The sequence below is a fragment of the Rhinolophus sinicus genome, chromosome 17, assembly GCF_057876585.1.
Source record: "Rhinolophus sinicus isolate RSI-liver-muscle chromosome 17, RSI-T2T, whole genome shotgun sequence".
Lineage (NCBI taxonomy): Eukaryota > Metazoa > Chordata > Mammalia > Chiroptera > Rhinolophidae > Rhinolophus > Rhinolophus sinicus.
The window spans coordinates 81,742,647-81,758,374 of record NC_142517.1 but is presented as its reverse complement, the minus strand read 5'-3'; the positions used below and the strand labels follow the sequence as shown (position 1 = coordinate 81,758,374).

Below are 15,728 nucleotides of genomic sequence, written 5' to 3'. Positions count from 1 at the left end.
ACAGCATTAGATGGTTGTTGCACTTATCATGGAGATCACTTCTTTAAGCATAAAAATGTTGAATAACTATGTACACCTGAAACTAATATAATATTGTATGCTAGCTATATTTCAATAAAAATCTTTAAAAAATGAAAAAAAATTGAGCATGAAAAAAAAGAAAAACCAGGATCTGAAAGAGTTCCTGAGAGCATATGAAAGTACTTTTGAACCTGAAGCTGTGTCTAGCTTTAAGAGATTTTAATACAAAATGTATTATGTATTTTTTCTTAATTCCACATATTTCACTGTTAATACATTCGATTTTAAGGTATTTACAAGTGACAAGTGATTGAACCAAGTCAACTGGTGTCTACAACCTTCAAGTAATTTTATATTTTAAAATATAGCTACTTTGAAAAAAATCCCCTAATTCTCAAACTTATTTACAATATAACTAATATTCTTAGGTGCCTTTTTGTAAAGGGCAACACTATAGCTTCATATTTCTTTAGCAAGCGGCATCTGATATAGAGGAACATGACATTGCCATCCAGTATCAGTTTTCATGCACCTCAATTACTTTCTTTACCTATTCTCTCTTTGTAGTGTTAAGGCTGAGTGGATATGATGGAGGCAAACGAGACACTAGTGACTGAGTTTGTTCTCACAGGACTTACAGATCGTCCAGGGCTGCAGGTCCCCCTGTTCCTGCTGTTCTTGGTCATCTACTTCACCACCATGCTGGGCAACCTGGGACTGATTTTGCTCATCCGGGGGGATCCCCATCTTCATATCCTCGTGTCCTTATTCCTTTGCAGTTTAGCCTTTGCAGATGCTTGTTCTTCACCCACTATGACTCCCCGGATGTTTGTCAACATCGTTGACAAGAGTCAAATGATATCTCTCCTTGAGTGCATGGCTCAATACTGTCTTTTTTTTTGTTCCAGTGCCACCACAGAATGTTTCCTCCTGGTAGTGATAGCCTATGACCATTATGTAACTATATGCAGCCCTTTGCTGTATCCGTGGTGATGTCCAATAGATGCTGTACTTGGCTGATAAGTATGTCATATGCAATTGGCTTTCTGCATCTTATAATTCATATAGGACTATTATTGAGATTAACCTTCTGCATCATTTCTACTGTGAAATCTTGCCATTATACACAATTTCTTGCCCTGACCCATCTATGGATGCACGGGTGCTTTTCATTTTTGCTTTTATACAAGCTTTCACTTTTATGACCATCACAGTCTCTTACACCCATGTCCTTCTTGCCATCCTGAAAAAGAAGTCTGAAAAGGGCAGGAGCAAAGCCTTCTCCACGTGCAGTGCCCACTGGCTCTCTGTCTCCTTGTTCTGTGGCACTCTCTTCTTCATGTATGTGCGTCCTGGGTCTGGCCCAGATCAATATCAGGATAAAATGTATTCACTGTTCTACACAATTATAACTCCCTTTCTAAACCCCTGTATTTATAGCTTAAGAAACAGGAAGCTTTAGGTGTCCAGAGAAAAGTGATAACAAAATAAATATTTTTCAGGAAAACTTTCATTATTATTTCCATTTTATTCCCTGTTTAAATAAATGACAATATCTAGTTCTGTGTTTTGCATATAGTGGAGACGCCCTTATATTTATTCCTACACAAGGGAAGCCTTGCAGACCTCATCGTCGCCGAGATCGCTGGGACAGGGACAGGCTATGTACTGGGGGTGGTGGCAACTTCCTAGCAGGAGGAAAGGCTTTCATCCAACATCCAGCTTTACTCAGCCAAACTCTGACAGACTGCAACATAGCTGCAAAATTAGTTCAGGACAGAGTTCTCCTTGGAAGTGGGGAGACCCTTAAAAAAGGGTAAGAGTCTTTTGAGTGGACTAAAGTTTACTAAGAAGAGAATGTAAGGGTCTAAGAGGATGGAAAGTGTTCACTTTTTTTTCTCTGTTTCCTCTTTGAGTGAAGAGCTGGTTGCATAGTTGGTATATGTGTCTTTCTCAGTGCGTATTTCAATTTGCCATCTAGAAGCAACACAAAAAGGAAGAAGGGATTCAACTCTGACTTTAAAAACAGAATTTCTTTTGAAAGACTATTTACTACATTCCTTTATCTAGCTCTGTACATTAAGAACTAAGCTTAGATCACAGAGTTCTACTATAAATAAAAATAGCTATGCCTGCTAGGCATAGACTTGCTTTATGAAAGAACAAGGATATAAAGTAGGAAAAATAAAAAAATTAGTCTGTATTTTCTCACCCAAGTGAAAAGGGGAAGAATGAGGAGCTAGATAGGAAAGGGAAACAGTTAGATGACTGACCCAATTTTGCTTTGCTAGGCTCCAGTCTGGAGTTGGGGACATGGTAGATAGTTTTGATGGAGTCTGAGGGAGGAGAGCCCTCTGCCCAGAGTAATTTTAAGAGTGTGGACAGGAACCACTTCTTAGTCCTTCCCGCACAACTCTGGGGCATGGCCTGAAACATAGTTAGGTAGAGAGTGGCCTTGAAGACTGGGTCCTCTCAGTTCCCACATGCTGTGATGACCCCAGGAGTCACTATGGTGCTGCCAAAGGGGGGATTAAAGCTATGTGTGACTTTCTACTTGAGTAGAATTACTGAATCATCAGGTAGTATGATTTGCTCTGTTTACTCGTTGAACCGGGGTATTTATTTCTTAGGCAACACCCCACTGCTCTTAAAATGATTTTTTTTTAAATGAAAAAGGCTACTCTTGTGTTTTCACTATTTGCAAAACAAAATATAACATTACATAAAATTTTCTCTATATTACCCTCGAGTAATATCTTTGAAGATTTTCAAATTACTGCTATGGTAAGGAGCAGGACAACCTTTAGTGTGGGAGGCAGGAACAAACAATGAAAGTCCACAGAGAATGAAACTTGCTCTTTACTGAGGGAACCTCATGCAGATTTCTATATCTTAAATATCAGAGGAAATCTTTGCAACTCAAGAGAACTGTTGTGGAAATACATGCAATCGCCCCCACCCAAAATATTCTGTGATTTGATAATGTTTAAGTAGTCCAATTCTTGCAGGTAGTCAAAGCACCTCAGATAAAGGCAGTGCTCGATCATGGTTTCCTCTGGTGTTTAAAGGATTTGCAAACGCCTGTGGCCTTCTTCAGAACAAGCAGCTCTGTCCAACTAGTTCTTTAGAGGTTTCCCCGTGAGAACGGAGGTATCTGTCAGCTTCATGTTCTGAAGAGGGTTGTAACTCAGAGAGCTATGTCAGGCATTAAAAAAACAACAACAATTAGTGCCATTCTCAGAAACATAAAGGCTGCAATGGTAGTGATCCCCATATATGCTTATTTAGTTTACCATCCTAGTCATTGCGAAAACCATTTAGATCATGGCTGATAATGGTAGAAACCACACACTTAGCCATGTTGTAGTGCCTATTGTTGTTTTGCCAGAAGTTACCCTCACTAGAACGCATCGATACAATATCTAATATGAGATATAATGTGGAAATGTATTCTTTCTAATACTGATCATGAATGAGAATCAGAAGAAACATTTTACATTTATCAGGGATGAGTATGCATTGATGGTCTTACCCCAGGGCTATGCTAACTTCTGCTCTGTGTATGAGGAATCTGTTTTGTGGACATTTTGTAGAACATTGGGCTGGTTCATTATATTGATAATATCATGTTAATTGGACCGGATAAGCCATCTGGATACCTTTGTAAAGTTCACGTGCTCTATAGGATGACAGATAAATCCTACAAAAATTGTATATTGAAAGTGTGTAGTTATATAACATGGAAAACTAATATATTTAAAAAAAAAAACATTCTTGGCATCTAGACAAAGAACAGCCAAAGCTTGATTTGATGGAGAGAACAGAGCATCACCTGGAGATCCTAGCTTTTTGTTAAGATAAGGACTAGACAGGAATTGGGTTTAACTTCATTGAAAAGAGGCTAAGAGTGTTCTCTATGTGGGAAAGAGGGTAAAACAGGTAAATGGTAATCAAAAGGAGAACAATAGAAGAAACTGATTACCAAATCCATTTTCTTTTCATTGAAGACACACAGCCCCCATTTTCAGTTGAATGTAGTTATATAATTGAGTTTAAGATTGAAAGTAACATACATCATTTACATAACGGGCTCATAAGCACCTCACATTTGAAATCCCCTGTGAACTTCCTGCTTCTAGCTTGATCCAAATAAAAACACAAACACTGAAAGAAGTCATGTGTGGAAAATGTTTGAGTGACAATTTAGAAAGAGTCTGGGACTCTGAATCATCAATTGGAATAGAATAGTCTTTCAGTTAGAAACGTGCTTTATTATCCTTATCTTTAAGGAGAACTAAACTTCTATTACATCAATCTACTAAAATATTGGGGATTTTCTGTAAGTGCAATTAGTGTTACTGGAAACAACATACACATGCAATGCAAGAAGCCACTTCAACTGTATACAGTTAATTATTGGATCTATTTCTCAGTAAAGACATGGGTATCTAGGCTTAAGAAAGTGCTGTATTTCTGGTCAAGATGGCAAAATAGGTAAATGTTGTTCTTACTTTCTCTCATGAACTAATCAGAATTATGACTAAATTACAAAACGGCCATCATTGAGAATTGCCTCAAGTCTAGCTGAACTGAAGCCCTACAACTAAGGACATGCAAAAGAAGCCACCTCAAGACTGGTAGGAGGGGTAGAGATGCAGAATGGGCTGGTCCCACACCCACAAGTGACCATTAAAACTCAGGAGGGCTATCTCAGCTGTGGAGGTTCCCTTCACTCCCCAGCAGGGTGAAGGGTTCCAGTGCTGCACCAGGCTCCCCATTCCAGTGTTCCATTGTCAGAAAGAGAAGTCCCCATAATTTCTGTTTGTGAAAACCAACAGAGACTGTGGCTGAGTGGGAGGAAGGGTGGCTACACTCCAGGAGCTCCTCTTGAAGGGCCCATGCATGGACTTACTCTCTGATGGATTCACTCACTCTGAGCTCCAGTGCTGGGGCAGCAACTCGAAGGGTGAAAGGGACATACAGAGAGGAACTGAGTTGTCTGGCTTCAGGGTAAAGCCTGGAGGAGTAGCTTTCTCGCTGAGAGAAATGGTAGATTCCATTGTTTCTTTGTTGAGCCCTACCCCCTTCCTCCATACAGATGCAGGCTGCTGCCATATCTGAGTCTCCATCAATCTGGCTAATGCTGTTAACTCGCCCCACCCTGGTGATTCTGAGACCACACCTCACCCAACATTTGAGTACACCCAAACCCTTTCCAGTGGCTTTTTCATACAAACCACCTGCCTTAACTCATGCTGCAGACTTCCTAAAGTCTCTCAAAGAGCCACAAAACACAAAAAGCAGCATCTGCCTTTGGTATGTCCTGTACCTCTGGCTGAGCAGCCCTAAGCCTGGCACTGGCAGCAGCTGGCTTTGGTTCAAAACTTGGCCTCTCAAGGCACCACCAAGCACAGCACAGGCAGTGGCCATCTGCATATTGCTTTGTGACTCATGGCAGGTGGCCCTGGCATAGGCTTTGGCTTAGCTTGGCCTGCAGCAGTTCCCCTCCTAAGTGGCCCTGGAGCTGGTACACCCAGTGGCCAGCTTCAATTGAGCTGGAGCATCACCTGCCTGCCTCCAAAGATGACACACAACAGACACACTGGGCAGGCACCAGAGCCCTGATAAAATGAATCTTGTTCCATAGGGTCAGCCCCTCCACAACAACTCCTTCACTGTAGTCACAGCCAGTCCTCATAACCACTGAGACAGAAGGTCAATCCCTCCCATTGATGTGCACACAGCAACCAAGGCTCAACTATAATAGGAGGACACACACAACCCACACAAGGGACACACCTGTCATACCCAGCCTAGTGACCAGGGAGAATGCACTACTGGGCCCCCAGGACATCTACTACATAAGGCCTTTCTACTAAGACCAGCAGACATAGCAGCTTTACCTAACACATAGAAACAAACACAGGGAGGCAGCCAAAATGGGGAGGCAAAGAAACATGTCGCAAATGAAAGAACAGAATAAAGATCCAGAAAAAGAACAAAACAAAACAAAACAAAAAAAACAGAGATAAGCAGCCTACCAGATGCAGAGTTAAAAACAGTAGTTATAAGGATGCTCAATGATCTCAGGGAGAACTTCAACAAAGATATAGGAAATATAAAAATGGAGATAGAAATCATAAAAAGAACAAGTCAGGAATAAAGAATACAATAACTGAAATGAAGGATACACTACAGGGAATCAACAGTAAATTAGATGAAGCAGAGAATCAAATCAGCAATTTAGAAGACAAGGTAGCATAAAACACCAAACAGAACAGCAAGAAAAAAAGAATCCCTAAAAATGAGGATAGTTTAAGGGGCCTCTGGGAAAATGTCAAGCATTCCAACATTCACATCATAAGGGTACCAGAAGGAGAAGAGAGAGAACAAGGAATTGAAAACTTATTTGAAGAAGTAATGACAGAAAATGTCTATAACCTGGCAAACAAATTGATATTCAAGCCCAAGAAGTGCAGAGAGTCCCAAACAAGATGAACTCAAATATGCAGGCCCACACCAAGAGACATCATAATGAAAATGTCAAGGGTTAAAGACAAAGAAAGAATATTAAAAGCAGCAAGAGAAAAGCAGTTAGTTACCTACAAAGGAGCTCCCATAAGATTGCCAGTTGATTTCTCAACAGAAACTTTGCAGGCGAGAAGGGATTTGCACAAAATGTTGAAAGTTATGAAAAGCAATGACCTACAACCAAGATTACTCTACCCAGCAAAGCTATTGTTTAAAATTGAAGGATAGATAAAGAGCTTCCCAGATAAGAAAAAGGTGAAGGAGTTCATCACTGCTAAACCAGTATTATAAGGAATGTTAGAGGGACTTCTGTAAGATGAAAAAAAAAAATAATAATCAAAGGATCAAAATGGCAGCATGAGTTGAGCCTCTGTAAATCTCCCCTGGGATTATAACTCCACAAAGGACTCCCTGCACAGCAGGACATAACTCCACAAAGGACTCCCTGCACAGCAGACAGGCAAGATGAAGAGGCCACTACTGAATTCACCTAAAGGTGGGCGAATCGCTCGAGGGAAGGGAGAAGTGCGGAGCCGGAGCCGCGCAGGTGCAGGACGCAGACCTAGCTCAGTGCTCCAAGCTTGCTGCATACCAGAACTACCGCAGCTGCATGAGAGGGAAGAACTTGGACTGCTAGGGCTCCATTTATGGCCCACAGGGCTGAAGGGACAGCATATAACACAGCTGAACCCAATGCTCACGGCAGAGGCCTCGGAGAAAAGACCGAGGGAAGGAGGCTGAAAACTGTGGTTTAAGCCCTCACTGCCAAGCAGAGAACAGAAACCTTAGGCACTGAGACTAGCCGCCCCCTCCCTACCCTCCCAGAGCTCGCCCCGCCCCACCTGCCCAGTGCTAGAAGCAGAAGAGTAGCAGTGTCAGATCAAAAGAACAGAATACTTGCTGTTCTGAGAACTGTGGACCACAGATACAGATTCGCAGCCCAACTAGTTCTGGCAAAGGGGACGGAGCTGTGGAAGCAGGACTGGCTGTGGTGGTGGTGGCTGCCATTGCTCTGGGCCACCTCTCACAACTCACCCCGCCCCTGGCCCCACCCAGCTGGGCGGATCCCTACAGGAGTAAACAGAACTGCTGAAATATACGGGCTCTGAATCTCGTGCAGGAAGAGCTTTGGAACTTCAAAAGCTCTCCGCATACCCACATGGACACTGTGCCCTGTGACCCAGGCGAACTATTAACAGAGGAGAAGCCCATCTCCCAGGGAATCCCCCCATTGTGTGAGAAGCTGGAATAGTGCAGAGAAAACAGCACTATCGTGTGAGAGAGAAAAAAAGGCTGCAGTCGGAGAGAAAATAAAACATTCTACCAACAAGTACTGGAAAACAAAAGAAAGACCTTGTCCTATCAACATGTTGCAGAAGCCACTCCTGTAGGTGTCTAGGAAGAGAAATAACAAATCAGTAATTGCCATGAATAACGAAGGCAACAAGACAGCTCAGAAAAAAAGTGAAAAGTCTCCAGAAAAGGAACTTAAAGAGATGGGAATAGGTGACTTAAATGACAGAGAATTCAAGATTGCAGTTCTGAAAAAACTCAACGAGATGCAAGAAAACACTGAAAGCCCGTTTAATGAACTCAGAAACACAATCAAAGAACAACATGAGCATTTTACGAAAGAGATTAAAATTTTAAAAAAGAACCAAATAGAATTTCTGGAGATTAAGAACTCAATAGAAGAAATTAAGAATGAAATAGCCAGCTTAGGTAGTAGAGTTGACCAGAAGGAGGAAAGAATCAGTGACATCGAAGATAAAAACCTGGAAATTACACAGATGGAAGAAGAAAGAGACTTGAGACTTAAAAGAAATGAAAGAACTCTATAAGAACTTTCTGACTCCATCAGAAAGAGCAATATAAGAATAATGGGCATACCAGAAGGAGAAGAAAGAGAGAAGGGAAACAGAGAATATATTCAAACAAATTGCTGATGAGAACTTCCCAAACTTGTGGAATGAACTGAATGCTCGAATCCAAGAAGCAAATAGAACACCTAATTACCTCAATCCCAACAGGGCTTCACCAAGGCACATTGTATTGAAGCTGTGCAAAATCAATGACAAAGAAAGAATCCTCAAAGCAGCCAGGGAAAAAAAGATGGTAACCTACAAAGGAAAGCCCATTAGATTATCATCAGATTTTTCAGCAGAAACTCTATAAGCCAGGAGGGAGTGGAACCAAATATTCAAACTATTGAAAGAGAGAAATTATGAGCCAAGAATAATATATTCAGCAAAGATATCCTTTAGATATGAAGGAGGAATAAAGACCTTTCCAGACATACAGAAGCTGAGGGAATTTTCTAATACACGATCTGCACTACAGGAAATACTAAAGGAGGCTATCCGACCACCATCAACAGGCACAATTTGTGGCAACCAAAACATAAAAAGGGGGAGAGTAAAGGCCTGAACCGGAATATGGGAATGGAGAAAGTAGGCGTGCTGAAGAAAATGGAGTACTCTAAATATGAAACTTTCCTTTACATAAACTTAAGGGTAACCACTCAAAAAAAAAAAAATCCAGAACTGAAATATACACTGTAATAAAAGAAGAAACAGAGGGAAACATCATAAAATACCACCACACAGAAATAACAGACAACAACAGAAAGGCAAAGAAACAATGGAGACACAGCCTTACCAGAAAACTAAAGATAGAATGACAGGAAATCCTCACATGTCAACCACTCTAAATGTAAATGGACTGAACTCACCAATAAAAAGTCACAGAGTAGCAGATTGGATCAAAAAACTAAACCCAATCATATGCTGTCTCCATGGACACATCTCAGCTACAAGGACAAGCATAGACTAAAAGTGAAAGGGTGGAAATTGACACTCCAAGCAAATGGTATCCAGAGAAAATCAGGCGTAACCATACTGATATCAGATGAAACAGACTTCAGGGTGAAAAAGGTAATAAGAGACAAAGATGGACATTTCATAATGGTAAAGAGGACTATACGACAATAAGACATAACAATCATCAATATTTATGCCCCCAATCAGGGAGCACTAAAATATACCAAGCAACTACTAACAGAACTAAAGGGAGAAATTGACCAAAACACAATTATACTAGGGGACTTAAATACATCATTGACAGCTATGGATAGATCATCCAAACAGAAAATAAATAACGAAATAGCAGTCCTAAATGACACATTAGATGAAATGGACATAATTAACATATATAGAACACTTCATCCTAAAACATCAGACTATACATTTTTTTCTAGTGTACATGGAACATTCTCAAGGATAGACCATATATTGGGACATAAAATCAGCCTCAGCAAATTTAAGAAGCTTGAAATCATACCAAGCATATTCTCTGATCACAAGGCTTTGAAACTGGATATCAACTGCAAAAAGAAAGCAGGAAAAAACACAAATACATGGAGATTAAACAACATACTTTTAAAGAACGACTGGGTCAAAGAAGAAATCAGAGGAGAGATCAAAAGATACATAGAAATAAATGACAATGAAAATACATCCTACCAAAATTTTTGGGAGGCAGTGAAAGCAGTTTTAAGAGGGAAATTTATATCATTACAGGCCTATCTCAAGAAACAAGAAAAATCCCAAATAAATAACCTTATGTTACACTTTAAAGAACTAGAAAAAGAAGAACAAATGAAACCCAAGATCAGCAGAAGAAAGCAAATAACAAAAATCAGAGCAGAACTAAATGAAATAGAGAACAAAGGGTCAATAGAAAAAATTAATGTGACAAAGAGCTGGTTCTTTGAAAAGATTAACAAAATTGACAAACCCTTGGCTAGACTCACTAAGATAAAAAGAGAGAAGACACAAATTAACAAAATGAGAAATGAAAAAGGGGAAGTTGTCACGGACACCACAGAAATACAAGGGATCATCCAAGAATACTATGAAGGACTATATGCCACCAAATTCAACAACCTGGAAGAAATGGACAAGTTCTTAGAAACATATAGCCTTCCTAGGCTGAACCATGAAGAACTGAAAAATCTAAACAGACCGATCACCAGTAACGAAATTGAATCAGTCATCTAAAACCTTCCCAAAAGCAAAAGTCCGGGACAAGATGGCTTCACTAGTGAATTCTACCAAACCTTCAAAGAGGATCTAATACCAATCCTGCTCAAACTCTTCCAAAAAATTGAAGAAGAGACAGTACTCCCTAACTCATTTTATGAGCTAACATTATCCTGATACCAAAACCTCGTAAGGACAGCAGAAAAAAAGAAAACAACAGAGCAATATCGCTGATGAATACAGATGCAAAAATCCTAAACAAAATTCTAGCAAACCGAATACAACAATGCATTAAAAAGATTGTTCACCACAACCAAGTGGGGTTCATCCCCGGGGCAGAAGGATGGTCCAACATCCTCAAATCCATCAATGTGATACATCACATAAACAAAATAAAGGACAAAAATCATATGATTATATCAATTGATGCAGAAAAAGCATTTGACAAGATACAACATCCATTTATGATTAAAAACTTAATAAAATAGGTAAAGAAGGAAAATACCTTAACATAATAAAGGCCATATATGACAAACCCTCAACTAATCTCATAATTAATGGTGCAAATCTGAAGCCCTTTGCTCTACGTTCAGGAACACGACAGGGCTGTCCCCTATCATCTCTGCTTTTCAACATAGTGTTGGAAGTCCTCACCAGAGCAATCAGGCAAGAAAAAGAAATAAAAGGCATCCAAATTGGGAATGAAGAAGTTAAATTGTCACTCTTTGCTATATATAGAAAACCCTAAAGACTCCACCAAAAAGCTATTAGAAACAATCAACGAATACAGTAAAGTTGCCGGCTACAAAATCAACGTAAAAAAGTCCATTGCATTCCTATATACTGACAATGAAATATCAGAAAAAGAAATACAAAAAACAATTCCTCTTTCAATTGCAGCAAAAAGAATAAAATACCTAGGAATAAACTTAACCCAGGTTGTGAAAGACCTATATGCTGAAAACTGTAAGATATTTTTAAAAGAAATTGAAGAAGAGACAAAGAAATGGAAAGACATTTCGTGGTCATGGATTGGAAGAATCAACATAGTTAAAATGGCCATATTACCCAAAGCAATATACGGATTTAATGCAATCCCCATCAAAATCCCAATGGCGTTTCTTGAAGAAATAGAACAAAAAATCATCAGATTTGTTTGGAACCACAAAAGACCCCGAATAGCCAAAGCAATCTTTAGAAAAAAGAGCAATGCTGGAGGTATCACACTCTCTGACTTTAGCTTGTATTACAGGGCTGCAATAATCAAAACAGCATGGTATTGGCAGAAAAACAGACACATAGACCAATGGAATAGAATTGAGAACTCAGAAATAAAACCACATAAATATGGACAGATAATTTTTGACAAAGAAGCAAAAAACTTACAATGGAGAAAAGACAGCCTCTTCAATAAATGGTGCTGGGAGAATTGGATAGCCACATGTAAAAGAATGAAACTGGACTGCTATCTGTCACCATGTACCAAAATTAACTCAAAATGGATCAAAGACTTAAGCATAAGACCTGACACATTAAACTGCATAGAAGAAAACATGGGTACTAAACTTATGGACCTTGGGTTCAAATAGCATTTTATGAATTTAACTCCAAAGGCAAGGGAAGTAAAAGCTAAAATAAACAAATGGGACTATATGAAACTTAAATCTTCTGCACAGCAAAAGAAACCGTCGACCAAATAAAGAGGAAACCAACTGAATGGGAGAAGATTTTTGCAAACACTGCCTCCGATAAGGGGCTACTATCCAAAATATACAAGGAACTCATGAAACTCAACAACAAAAAAACAAACAACCCAATTGAAAAATGGGCAGAGGACCTGAAGAGACATTTCTCCAAAGAGGACATACAAATGGTAAATAGACATATGATAAAATGCTCAACATCACTAATCATCAGAGAAATGCAAATGAAAACCACAATGAGATATCACCTCACCCCAGTCAGAATGGCTATCATCAACAAGACAAATAGTAACAGTGTTGGAGAGGCTGTGGAGAAAAAGGAACACTTATACACTGTTGGTGGGAATGCAGACTGGTGCAGCCGCTATGGAAGGCAGTGTGGTGGTTCCTCAAAGAATTACGAATAGAATTACCATATGACCCAGCAATCCCTCTCCTGGGTATCTACTCAAAAAAACCTGAAAACATTTATACATAAAGTCACGTGTGTTCCAATATTCTTTGCAGCTTTGTTTACAGTGGCCAAGACATGGAAACAACCACAATGTCCTTCGATAGATGAATGGATAAAGAAGTTGTGATATATATATATATATAATGGAATACTATTCAGCGGTAAGAAAAGATGATACAGGAACATTTGTGACAACATGGGTGTATCTTGAGATTATAATGCTAAGCGAAATAAGTCAGACAGAAAAAGCAGAGAACCATATGATTTCACTGATATGTGGTATATAAACCAAAAACAACAAAAGAACAAGACAAACAAATGAGAAACAAAAACTCATAGACACAGGCAATAGTTTAGTGGTTACTAGAGGGTAAGGGGGGCTGGCGGGTGGGAGATGAGGGTAAGGGGGATCAAATATACGGTGATGGAAGAACTGACTCTGGGTGGTGAACACACAATGGGATTTATAGATGATGTAATGCAGAATTGTACACCTGAAATCTATGTAATTTTACTAACAATTGTCACCCCAATAAATTTAAATATATATATAAATTAAAAATGGAAATAACTACATATCTACAACAATCACTTTAAATGTAAATGGATTAAATACTCCAATCAAAAGACATAGGGTGACTGAATGGATAAGAAAAGAAGACACACATATGCTCCTTACAACAAACTCACTTCAGATTGAAAGACACACACAGACTGAAAGTAAAGGGATGGGAAAAGTTATTTCACCAAAATAAAAACAATAGCAACAAATGCTGGGTTAGCAATACTTAAACCCAACAAAATAGGCTTTAAAACAAAGACTATAACAGGAGACAAAGAAGGATCCAGTAATGCCACTTCTGGATATTTATTCGAACAAACCCAAAATGCTACTTCGAGGCGACGTGTGCATCCATATGTTCATTGTAGCATTATTTACAATAGCCAAGATATGAAGGCAACTTGGGTGTCCCTGAATGGATGAATGAATAAAGAAGAGGTGGTATATATGTATAGACAATGGAATATTACTCAGCCATTATAAAAAAATAAAATTTTCTCATGTGACAACATGGATGGACCTAGAGGGTATTGTGCTGAGCGTAGTAAGTCAGATAGCAAAAGACAAATGGCATATGATTTCACTTGTTAGTGAAATGTAAAGAACAAAATAAGCAAACAAATGAAACAGAAACAAATTCATACAGAGAACGTTTTGATGGCTATCAGAAAGGAAGGGGATGGAGGAGTAGGTAAAAAAGACAAAGGGATTAAGAAATACAAATTGGTTGTTACACATAGTCATGGGGATGTAGGGTATAACATAAGGAATTCAGTCAATAATATTATAATAGCTATGTATTGTGTCATATGGGTATCAGATCTATCGGGGTGATAGATGGGAGGGGGGTTTGGAGGTAGGGTGAAAAAGGTGAAGGTATTAAGAAGTACAAATTGGAAGATATAAAATAGACATGGGGATGTAAAGCAAGGCATAGGGAATATTACAATGATATGGTAATAACTATATATAGTGCCAAGTGGGTCCTAGACTATTCAGGGGGATCACTTCTTAAATTATATAAATTATATAAATACACTGATGTAATGTACAGCATAGGGAATATGGTCAATAATATTGTGATAGCGTGCTATGGTGTCAGATGGTTGCTGGACTTACTATGGTGATCACTTCTTTAGGTCTATAAATGTTGAATAACTGTGATATACACCTGAAACTAATATAATATTGTATGTTAGCTGTATTTGAATAAAAATCTTTTTTAAAAGTTTAGTTGTCATTCTATGTGTAATGAGAAGTTTTTTATAAAATTTAAGTTGGGGAGAGTGTGCGTGTTTAGGATAATAGTGAAATGGTGTATATTTTATAAAAATCACTGTGGTGTGGGAAATGGATTGGATAACTGTGTTAGCAGAGGCAGACAGTGTAGTTAGGAGGTTATTTAATAAGCCCAGGCAAGAGATGAACGTATCTTGTAATTTACGACTAACTGTACATATAGAAAAAAATAGTTAGATTTAAGACATCTTTAGTAGATAAAATCTAGAGGCAATGGTCAAAACGATGCATCTGTGGGAGAAGTTAGTGTCACGGATGTGTTCCAGGTTTATGACTTGTGTAAAAGTTTGTTTGGTGACTATTCCCCGAGTCAGGGAACACTGGAAGCACAACAGGTTTGGGAGTACAATAGAGGAAGATTTTAATTTCAGATTTGGACATGTTAATTCTAAGGTACCTTTGGGATTTCCAAGTGGACAAGTCAAGTAGGTAGTTGGGTAGTGGCACCATTAAAAGAAACAAGAGGAAGGAAAAAAGGCTTATTCTAAACTCCATTCAGTGACATTTTATAAACATGCCCCTACAATAAATGCTGAGGACACAATGTGTCAGTTTAAGTGCTATAATTAGCTGTGTATGGATGATTTAATGATCAGCTCACAAAGCCCAGTAGAAAAACTTTGACTTCATCCTATTGGGAATCCTGTGGAAGCATCAAGGGAATTAAAAATATATATATTTTAAAGAATGGGTTTGCAAATAGGAAGAAGAAGTGCTATCTCCCTTCAGTTTGGAGTTTCCAAGGAAAATCAATGCACAAGTAAAACTGCTCCATTTCTGTAATATTTTTATGTTACTTTGAAAAACCAGAACACTTCCAGTTTCCCATGGGTGAGAGTACAGAGATTTTCGTAATTTTCATTACTATAGCATTGTAATTTGTCTATGTGATAACAAAACATCTAAGTAAGAAATTAAAATCCTAGACAGGTCTTTTTTTTTTTTTTCATTTTAAAATCAGCAACCAAAATCTGGACAGACAGACTTAATGTCTGCCTGAACATGTACATTTCAGTTAGAATTTTTACTGTGTAGAACACATTTGTTGGGAAGCTTTTAAATAGTAAAGTTCAATTATCAGAAGAATGAAAAATAGAAAAAGTAAATAATAGTAATAA

General features: G+C 38.6%; 1 pseudogene; it reads left to right on the top strand.

Moving 5' to 3' along the window:
* Positions 1-606: 606 nt before the first annotated feature.
* LOC109461188 (olfactory receptor 5AC2-like) lies at positions 607-1,483 on the top strand (annotated as a pseudogene).
* The last annotated feature ends 14,245 nt before the right edge of the window (positions 1,484-15,728 follow it).